This window comes from Schistocerca gregaria, chromosome 2, assembly GCF_023897955.1.
Source record: "Schistocerca gregaria isolate iqSchGreg1 chromosome 2, iqSchGreg1.2, whole genome shotgun sequence".
NCBI classification, from domain to species: domain Eukaryota; kingdom Metazoa; phylum Arthropoda; class Insecta; order Orthoptera; family Acrididae; genus Schistocerca; species Schistocerca gregaria.
In genome coordinates, this window is record NC_064921.1 from 1,051,858,421 (window position 1) to 1,051,869,191 (window position 10,771).

Genomic DNA, 10,771 nt, shown 5'->3' on the forward strand with positions numbered 1-10,771 from the left:
TGGGGCTGCCACCAGCAGCCAGCACGTGAAAAATGGTTCAAATGGCTCTGAGCACTATGGGACTTAACATCTGAGGTCATCAGTACCCTAGAACGTAGAACTACTTAAACCTAACTAACCCAAGGACATCACACAGATCCATGCCCGAAGCAGGAGTCGAACCTGCGACCGTAGTAGCAGGGCGGATCCGGACTGAAGCGCCTAGAACCGCTCGGCCACAGCGGCCGGCTCCAGCAGGTGAAAGTCACATCTACACTACTCGCCATCAGAATTGCTACACCACGAAGATGACGTGCTACAGACGTGAAACTTAACCGACAGGAAGAAGATGCTGTGATGTGCAAATGATTAGCTTTTCAGAGCATGCACACAAGGTTGCCGCTGGTGGCGACACCTACAACGTGCTGACATGAGGAAAGTTTACAACCGATTTCTCATACAGAAACGGCAGTTGACCGGCGTTGCCTGGTGAAACGTTGTTGTCATGCCTCGTGTAAGGAAGAGAAATGCGCACCATCACGTTTCCGGCTTTGATAAACGTCGGATTGTAGCCTATCGCGATTGCGGTTTATCATATCGCGACATTGTTTTTCGCGTTGGTCGAGATCCAATGACTGTTGGCAGAATATGGAATCGGTGGGTTCAGGAGGATATTACGGAACGCCGTGCAGGATCCCAACGGCCTCGTATCACTAGCAGTCGAAATGACAGGCATCTTATCAGAATGGCTGTAACGGATCGTGCAGCCATGTCTCGATTCTTGAGTCAGTAGATGGGGACGTATGCAAGACAACAACCGTCTGCACGAACAGTTCGACGACGTTTGCAGCAGCATGGACTATCAACTCAGAGGCCATGGCTGTGGTTACCCTTGACGCTGCATCACAGACAGGATTGCCTGCGACGGTGCACTCAACGACGAACCTGGGTGCACAAATGGCAAAACGTCATGTTTTTGGATGAATCCAGGTTCTGTTTACAGCATCATGATGGTCACATCCGTGTTTGGCGACATCGCAGTGAACGCACATTGCAAGCGTGTATTCGTCATCGCTATACTGGCGTATCTTCCGGCGAGATGGTATGGTGCTCCATTGGTTACACGTCTCGGTCACCTCTTGTGCGCATTGACGGCACTTTGAACTGTGGACGTTACATTTGATCTCTGCGAAACCCTACATTTCAGCAGGAGAGTGCAAGACTGCATCCTGCAGGTCCTGTACGGGCCTTTCTGGATACAGAAAATGTTCGACTGCTGCGCTGGCCAGCACATTCTCCAGATCTCTCACCAATTGAAAAGTCTAGTCAGTGGTGGCTGAGCAACTGGCTCGTCACAATACGCCATACACTACTCTTGTGGTATCGTGTTGAAGCTGCAATTTTAATGGCCAGTAGTGTATTTTCGGGTATAAAGTTAGAATTCTTTGAGTGTTATACTGACATCACAGGTCTATGTAAATAATGGCCACGCCTGAACCCGCTATAGAAATCTTTAGCAGTGCTTCCCAGAGCAGCACAGGATGCATTCTTCCTAGCGATCCTAACGGGACATGAGAGGTGCTTCTAGCTGCGTATGTGTTTACCCAGCCACTATGCGTACCTGCCAGTCCAGTGCAGGCCTAATTGCCGAGCGAGAGATGTGTGACTCTCTACTCGCCATCGCAGGCACAGCTAAAAGGTTCTCAATGTTTTACTGATATCACATGGCTATGTAAATAAGAGCCAAGTGTACCTTTCACCTCGTGGTCTTGCGGTCGCGTTACAGTTAAACGCTGCAAAAGTGGCTTACAGACTGTCAAATACAGAAACACACTTCCTCAATTACACTGCTCTGCGACTGACAACAGAAGCTTGAATATTTCAGCATGAAATTGATCTCCACATTCCATATCGATGTACTAAACAAACAACTCGTATCCTGCACCACACAAAATCGCCCCTTTTGCAACATGCATATAGCTATCGACCATCAGACATAAGCACATGCACCGTATGTACTCACAGCAGTATATATTTCCTGCGAGGCCGGGCGGCCCTCCACAGCAGCCGACGGTCACAAGCCATGTGCTCCTGGCGCATGACGAGAGCGCCCTCAGCGAACTGAAGTCACTCTCGAACTGTTGTACAAAGTCGGGCTCGTTTCCCCTCGCCACAAGGGCGTTCCTGTTTTTGGCCCCAACCTGTTTGCTTGCTTGTTTTCTACACCGATCTCCAGACTCTGGGATTACAAGAACATATGTAATTTCACATGATTTGCCGGAATATCATACAATTTATGCAATACTTCTCGATATCAAGCACACAGCAATATCACTTGCATAGCAGTATCTCTTGCACAGTATAATTCTGAAGATATAGACTGGAAATTATTTCTCTAGAAACTCGAAACTTTAGCGAGGTAGAACTTGCTGTAAACCGCTAAGTAACTATAAACTTATCCCCTCTAGGAAGACATTTACGTGAAAACGAGAAAAAAGAGGAAAGTGATATTTCCACTCGCGAATACCGATGTCGGTGATGTATCAGATTCCAAATAATCCCTATAATTTACAGAGTCTACTAAGGTGTTTCTCATGTTTAGAGAACCAGCAAATGTGTCTTCCACTCGTCTTTCACCTGCTAGATGCACACACCACAATCGATGTTATTTCAAGTAAATAGAGCCCCGAAATGTGCAGAAGCAGTTAACCAGACAATATACGTAGGAGGGAATAATGGTCCAACGCAAACACACATTAATATTGAATCTTCTCAAATTTGCACTTGATCACAAAAGCTGTCCAACACATACTAAGTATTAGTTCGCCATTCGGCCGTCTAGAAGACGACACGGTTACGTCAGCTGCATTCCTGCATCCCTACAGGCCTTTCATTTGGATGGCTTCTGCCGTTAGCGGGAAACGTGACTCAACCCCGCCACAGACCATCGCCGCTCGCGACGCACCCCTAGACAGAATCATCATAGGAAACTGGCCACATGCATATCAGAGCGCCATACTTACAATTAAATATTACGATCATACTCTCAATTGGACGACATTCGACAATGACTGAAATATCGGATATACACCCTGCTGACGGCTGTGACCCTGGAAATAGAAATATCTGTACCATTCTTATGACTTGATATACTTTTCTCTTTGCTATCACAGTATTCCATATCAAATCCATACTTTCCTTACGTCTGGACATAGTCATTTCCTCTGCACATGTCGGAACACACACACATACTTCATAAGCCTGATGCTCAAGGTGAACTTACCACACATCCCCTACTACTAAGTATAATCCTTCGCCAATAACTGATACAAAATAATACTGACCAAAAATCAGCTATGGGTGGACATGTATCGTATGTTTTTCCTGTGAGTGGTACCACTATGTCTTAGAAACAGAGGCGTAATCATCTTACAAAGCACCATATGTTAAAAAAAAACCACGATCGTAACGATTCTATTACAATCATAATTGGTCTTGGTTCTACAGGTGCACACAAGTATCCATGTTAAAAGCTATACTGGCTTTATAAATCGAGGTATGGTATTACCTCCGAATGGTTTTTCCAGACAAATACCATGACACTGAATATAGACTGTGATCGGCAGAGTGTATATTATCAGACCAACAGTGCGGTTACAAGTCGCCGACAAAGCAACCCCATGATAAAATCACCGTATTTAAAAAGTGATTCGGCTAAGGAATGTGGTATGAAACTGGTATTTGTGACTCCCTCATGCTGCCACAAGATATTTCTCCAGTATTTGTAATGAATTCTCTCTCGAAGCGATGTCAGACTTTCGGTGATATACCCTCTGGGCTATAGGCAAAGCTTGAGTGAGAACGATCACATATAGTAGATGGTGCGCTGATTGAGGTCGTAAAAAATGTACACAAGCTTTTCAGATCTCCAATGCCACTCTATCCACTAGAAATTCTGTCTAGGATTTGGAATAAAGTCCCTGCATTCAAGCAAATACCTGCATTGGAAAACAGCCACAAGTGAATCATATTACTGGCACTCTCATATCTTGAAACGAGTCACATTTCTCGAACCTGGTTTTACAGTAAAATTCCTCTGTGGCATTTTAGGCAGTCCCTAAGCCTCTTGCAACTGCTGTTATTCCTGCAGCTTTGTGCATGAGATCGTTGCAATTCAAGTCGTAGCTGAGCAGAACTGAGAGAGAACTATATGTACCGCCTTCTGCAACCTGTGTAGAAACAGAGTGACCTGAATTAGTGCGACAGGACCATGTTTTGACAATTTGGTGGAAATTGGAACAGGTTGCAGTAGCTTCACCAATAGTGTACGATGTGTATGGTCAGCACCAAATGAAGCTCGCTCCAGCAACATGAGGTAGTATAAGCTGGGAGAAGGACGAAGATTTTGCTGTTGCACTGTGGTGTGGCTCCAGACTACACACGTATACTGCAGTCCAGAGCAGATTCGCGTGCCTCAGTGCCCATTCACATCTATCACCCCAGCATTCCCTCATCGTTATTCTGCATCATCCAACAGAGAAAAATTACAAACTATAAAAGCTCCATTAACTTCATCCAATAGAGAACTCGATAAGATTTTTATCACATCTCTCTCTTCACATACATCGAAAACAAATACCCTCTGTGTGCCAGCATCGAACACATGTGGCGATCCGATTAAATATACAGGAATTGATCCATTGCACAGACCAATTTAAAGTTTCATGGCCTGTACTGCAGTAGGATGGCCATATCCCACAGACTATACTATCAGTCAAATAGACTTCTGTAACACGCTTTGCCCACTGCCATACATTTTGTTTTGTCCAACATGACTTGCAGAACTGTGTCAGGTTTTAAACCATGGTTAACACATTCTGATCCATTGCCTCTCACAGAAAACTAGGTGCCGCACAGTGTAAATCATGTTGCTCCTGCTGCTACCATAAAACACACACAGACACAGACACACACACACACACACACACACTCACACACACACACACACACACACACACACACACACACACACACACACACACACACACACACACATTGGATGATTTTAAATACAAGACAGTTACAACATAAGGAAACTGGAAGAGTTTTGCGGCGTTGTGGAGCGTTTCCAAAAAACTGTTCTCCATGAGGGTGATTGACAACCTCTACATTTAAACTCTTCTGTCACACAATCATGGGGTATAGCTGATGACTCTGTGTGTTCCGTTTCGATTGATTCCTCATTCTGTGGTCATGTACATGATCACTATTTCGATGCTAGCCGCCCCCCAGAAGGTGTTGACCTCTCCACCAAGACTCTTCTTCCATCTCAAACAAGCGATGTCTGTCAATCATTATGTGGTAATCAACACTCGCAGGAAATGCTTATGAGACATGTCTACCCATCGCTGATTTTTGGTCAGTTTTATTTTGTGTCCCCAGCAATCAGTTATTGGTAAAGTATTGTACTTAGTAGTATCGCATGCATGATAATTTCGCCTTGAGCATCAGGCTTATAAAGTATGTGTGTGTGTTGTGCCATGTGGAAAGGAAATGGCTATGTCCAGTCGTAAGGAAGGTATGGATTTGATGGGGAATACTGTGATAGAAAAGGGAAAACTATGTTAAATCATAAGAATGGTACAGATATTTCTACGTCCAGGGCCAATGCCATCAGCAGGGTGTATTTTCGATACTAAACTCGATGTCAGATGTTGTCCACTTGAGACTATGATCATAATATTTAATTGTCAGTGTGGCGATCAAATATGAAGGGCTTATTTCAATAGTGGTACAAGTACATTTTTGTTCACACTGAGATACTGAGTCCTAAGGTTAAATGAGCGCTGAAAAATCTGCAGTTGTAATACCAGAAATATTCAAGCAAATAGTTTCATGCTAGAGATGAATCTTTCTGTTTGTTTGGCTCATTAATTTCAGAAGCATTATAGACAGAAAAGTGGAGGTACGACTTGTACCACTACTGAAATAAGCCCTTCATATGTTAGTGGCCAGTTTCCTACGACGATACTGTGTAGGGGTGCGAGCCGAGCAGTAGGGAGGTGGCCTGGGGCGGGAGAGTTTTATGTTTCCTGCTTACGGCAGAAGCTGTTCGAATGGAAAAGCCTGTAGGAATGCAGGAATGTAGCTGAGTAAACGGCGTCGTCCTCTAGACGGCCGAATAGCGAACTAATACTTAGTACGTCTTGGACAGCTTTCGTGATCGCGTGGAAATTTGAGAAGATACAATATGGATGTGTGTTTGCGCTGAAGCATTATTCCCTCCTATGTAATTCTCCAGTTGACTGCTTCTTAACATTTCTCGCCTTTATTAAGTTGAGAGAACATGATTGTGGTGTGTGCATCTATCAGGTGAAAGATAAGTGGAAGATACATTTGCTGATTCTCTAGATATGGGAAACACCTTAGAAGCCTTTGTGAATTATAAAGATTATTTGGAATCTGATACGTCACCGACATCGGTATTCGCAAATGGAAATATCAGTTTCCTCTCTTTTTTCTCGTTTTCACGTAAATGTCTTCGTAGATGGAATAAGTTTATAGTTACTCAGTGGTTTACAGCAAACTCTATCCCGCTAAAGTTTGGAGTTTATAGAGAAAAAATTTGAAGTCTATATCTTCAGAATTATACTGTGCAAGCGATACTGCTATGCAGGTGATATTGCTATGTGCTTGTTATTGAGAATCATCGCCAAAATTGTATGTTCTTCCAATACCAGAGTTTAGAGATGGGTGTAGAAAGCAAGCAAGCAAGCAAGTCAGGGCCAGAATCAGTAATGCCTTTGTGCCGAGGCGAAACAAGCCCGACCTTGTACAACAGTTCAGAGTGACTTCGGTCCGCTGAGGGCGCTCTTGTCGTGCATCGGGAGCAGATGACTTGTGACCGCCGGCTGCGGCGGAAGACCGCGTGGCCTCGCTGGAAGTATATACTGCTGTGAGGACTATCGCTCGGCAGTTAGGCCTGCGCTGGTCCGGCGGGTATGCGTCGTGGCTGGGTAAACACATCTCTCGTGTCCTGTTAGGATTGCTAGGAACAATGCATCCTGTGCTGTTCTGGGAAGCATTGGAAAAGATTTCTAAAGCAGGTCCAGGCTTGGCTCTTATTTACATAGACGAGAGATGTCAGTAAAGCACTGAAAGAATTCTAACTATGTACCTGAAGATAGACTCAACTTCCACCTACTGGCTGCTGGCCGCAGTTCGTGAGGGAGGTGGCTAGCAGCCCAGTGTTCACCACTTACGTCAACTTGGTGTTAGCGGCACAGTAGTTAAGGGGGGGGGGGTGTCGGTAGGTGGGTGACCTGCTGCAGAGCAGCAGATTAAGTGCAGAGCACCATGCTAATTTCCATAATTCATTTCCATAATTTTAATGTAAAATGCAGTGCAATAATTTAATACAGAAGAGTGCACCAGACATGGCGTTCAAAAGGTTGCGAAATTCGAAAAAAGTGTTCCAGAAAATGGTGGAAGGATTTAACTGATAACTTAATTTGTTATAAAAGGCAGTACAATAGCTTAAGGGGATGGAGGTGAAATGGAAAGCCACTTAACAGAACAATATGTTAAGTGCCGACAAAGGGGTGAACATCAGGTTAAGAAACTGAGAATGCATGGTCGAACATTAGGTTCAGCAACACATTTGCCCCATATAATTACTTCTTACAAGACCTACGTCTTTCCAAATGTCTGTGAATGAAGAGCAAGAGATATCAACCTTTGCAAACTGATTTTTTTTATAAACAAACAATGTACCCTTGAATTTCCTGTTATGAGATCCTCTCCACCATAGACCCATCAGTTTCCAGTTTCCATATATTCCATACATTTCCTTGAATCCCACAAATTATTTAAATAATCAATATCCCACACATTGTCTAAATTGTTTAAACAATATTCCATACACTGCAATCGATTTCCTGACAAATTCTTTAACTAAATAAATAAACTATGCTCCATACACTGCCATACATAATTAATCAATATTTCATACATTCTCTAAATTGTTTAAACAATATTCCATACACTGCAATCGAGCTCCCTGCAAATGACCCATCAAATGATTCCTTTTCCTGCCAATTTCTAGGAAGGGGTGGAGGGGTTTTTACCAGAAAGGGAGGGGTAATGAATTGATTAATTTAATTACATAGTCAATCTAACTAATAAGAGTGAGAAGGGCTATTCCAATAACTCAGACATGAAAGTGTGCTTGTAGTGGTGGGTGGGAGGGAGTGGGTTGGTGGTTTCCACAGTTGGGGCTGGGGATGAGGAAGTGGAGGGGGGGGGGGGGAGAACAATAGGTTAAGGGGCTGTCAATCAAAAGGATGGAGCCTTTTTGCAGAAGAGCAGGTTAAGGGGCTGTCAATCAAAAGAATGGAGCCTTTTTGCAGAAGAGCAAGTTAAGGGGCTGTCAATCAAAAGGAAGGGCCCTATTAGCAGAAGAGCAGGTTAATGACCTGTCAAACAAAAGGAAGAATCCTCTTAGCAGAAAATAGATTAATGAACTGTCCATCAAAGGAGAACAAAAGGTTTGCCCCCGAGTGCATACCTGCCCCTGATGTAGACAACGTGTACAACCAACACGCGCTGGTACATAGATTGTCCCACTACTTACATCGACTTACAATTTTTACGCCACCAAGGGACCACAGACCATAATGTGTGACATAAATCTGAACATGGTACATTTATTTGCGCCCACAGAAAAGGATTCTTAACAGTCGGACAGACAGACAGACGAGCAGAGCAATCCTATATGGGTTCCCATATTTCTAAATGAGGGATATAATCGTAGAAATACGTGCGTCATTCATGCAGTCTGCCCAATTATGCAATACGTTTCTGAGGAATTTTAACAGTGCTTCTTATCATCAAACTTCTACATAGAATTGTGACTCAGTCCAGCGAGAATTAAAAAATTTTAATTGTTCATCAATTAATGAAAATGTGAGGTTACAGCAGAGGTTTTAGGCGAAATGGTTACCTTAACTACCCACACTCTATAAATAAAAGGAAACGCTCTTCCTCTTTCAATCTCTCAACTTCACATAAAACGATAAATAACATCAAACTCGAAAGAAATTTCCATCAAACGTAACTACTACACACGTCCCTGACTCATTGTAACTAGTAATAACTCTAGGGAATCTAGCTGACCTATCTAAACAAATACACAAATAGCATATTTCTAATTTTAAAAATAAAAAAAATACAATAAATGAAACTGGCTGATAAGCTATGCCAATAATATTCTATTATTTTCCAATAACCCTTATAGAGGGCACATTAAATCAACAGTGTTTCTGCTTCTTTGTTTTCAAGTGCAGTTTGCTTTGGACCACACTTCTTTCATTCTCCACGAATGGTGTTGTTTCTCTTCTTGTGTCTACTTTCTTCCCATTCTTGATTTTTTCCGGTCCTGAAATCTTGTTTTTTCTATTGCCTCTTTGAAAAAGTGTTCTGTGTCTTACTGTGTTCACGTGGACTCTCACATTTTTTATGTGTCTGTCTATTTGTCTCAGCCACAGCAGTTTTGGGTTTGTAATTTTTTAGTACGTAAAAGATTTTTTATTCTGTCATTATTCGTCCTGTATATGTGTCCATAGAATTTTAATCTCATTTTTCTCATAACATTTGTTAAATTTTCAACTATGATATTAGCAAGGTGAACCACAGCTTCACCGACGAACTTTCAGACTTGTTCAGGATACCGTCTGAGTAGTTTGGTATCATCGAACACCTTGGTCTCTGCCGGCTCGTTACAGTTATTGCATTTTGTTTGGTTTTTTCCCCAATTTGCTTTGTATTGTCATAAATGGTTCAAATGGCTCTGAGCACTGTGCGACTTCACTTCTGCGGTCATCAGTCGCTTAGAACTTAGAACTACTTAAACCTAACTAACCTAAGGACATCACACACATCCACGCCCGACGCAGGATTCGAACTTGCGACCGTAGCGGTCACGCGGTTCCGAAATGAAGCGCCTAGAACCGCACGGCCACTCCGTTCGGCTGTGTTGTCACACATCTATACTCTGCCAACTACTGCCACGCCCCACTGTACTATTCAATCGTGGAGCGCGAGAAGAATTATTGTTTAAATGCCTCTGTAATTAATCCAACATTGTCCTTAAGATCTGTGTGGGGGTGACATATAGAGCGTTGTAGTATATTCCTAGAGTCATCATTTAAACCCGGTTCTTGAAACTTTGTAAGCACTCTTTCTCGGTATACTATACATCTATCTTCAAGAGTCTGTCAGTTCAGTTGTTTCAACGCCTCCGTGACGCACTCCCGCGGCTCCGACAAACCTGTAACAATTCGTGTTGCCCTTCTCTGTGTACGTTCGGTATCCCCCGCTAACCCTGTTTCGTTTGGGACGGGTCGTACGAGTGATTTGTAAGCAATCTCTTTTGTTGCACTTCTCTGATATGTTACGAATAAACTGAAGTCTGCTAATTGCTATTGAGGCTTGAAATTAAACCCTTTTGCGGTACTAAACTGTTAGCATAATACATTAATTTAAACAAATTAATAAAAATCTCGGAAGTGTGGGCACCTATGTTGCAACGCAAATACCGTCACAGTGAGATGAAAGAATTAGATACGCGAGTAAGTAACTATAATACCCTCAGACTTCAAGAAGAATATAATAATTCCAATTATAAAAATAGTAGGTGCTGAGACTCGCGGGTAATATCGAACTATCAGTTTAATACGTCAAGGGTGCAAAATACCAACACGAATTCTTTACAGAAAGATGGGAAAACTGGTAG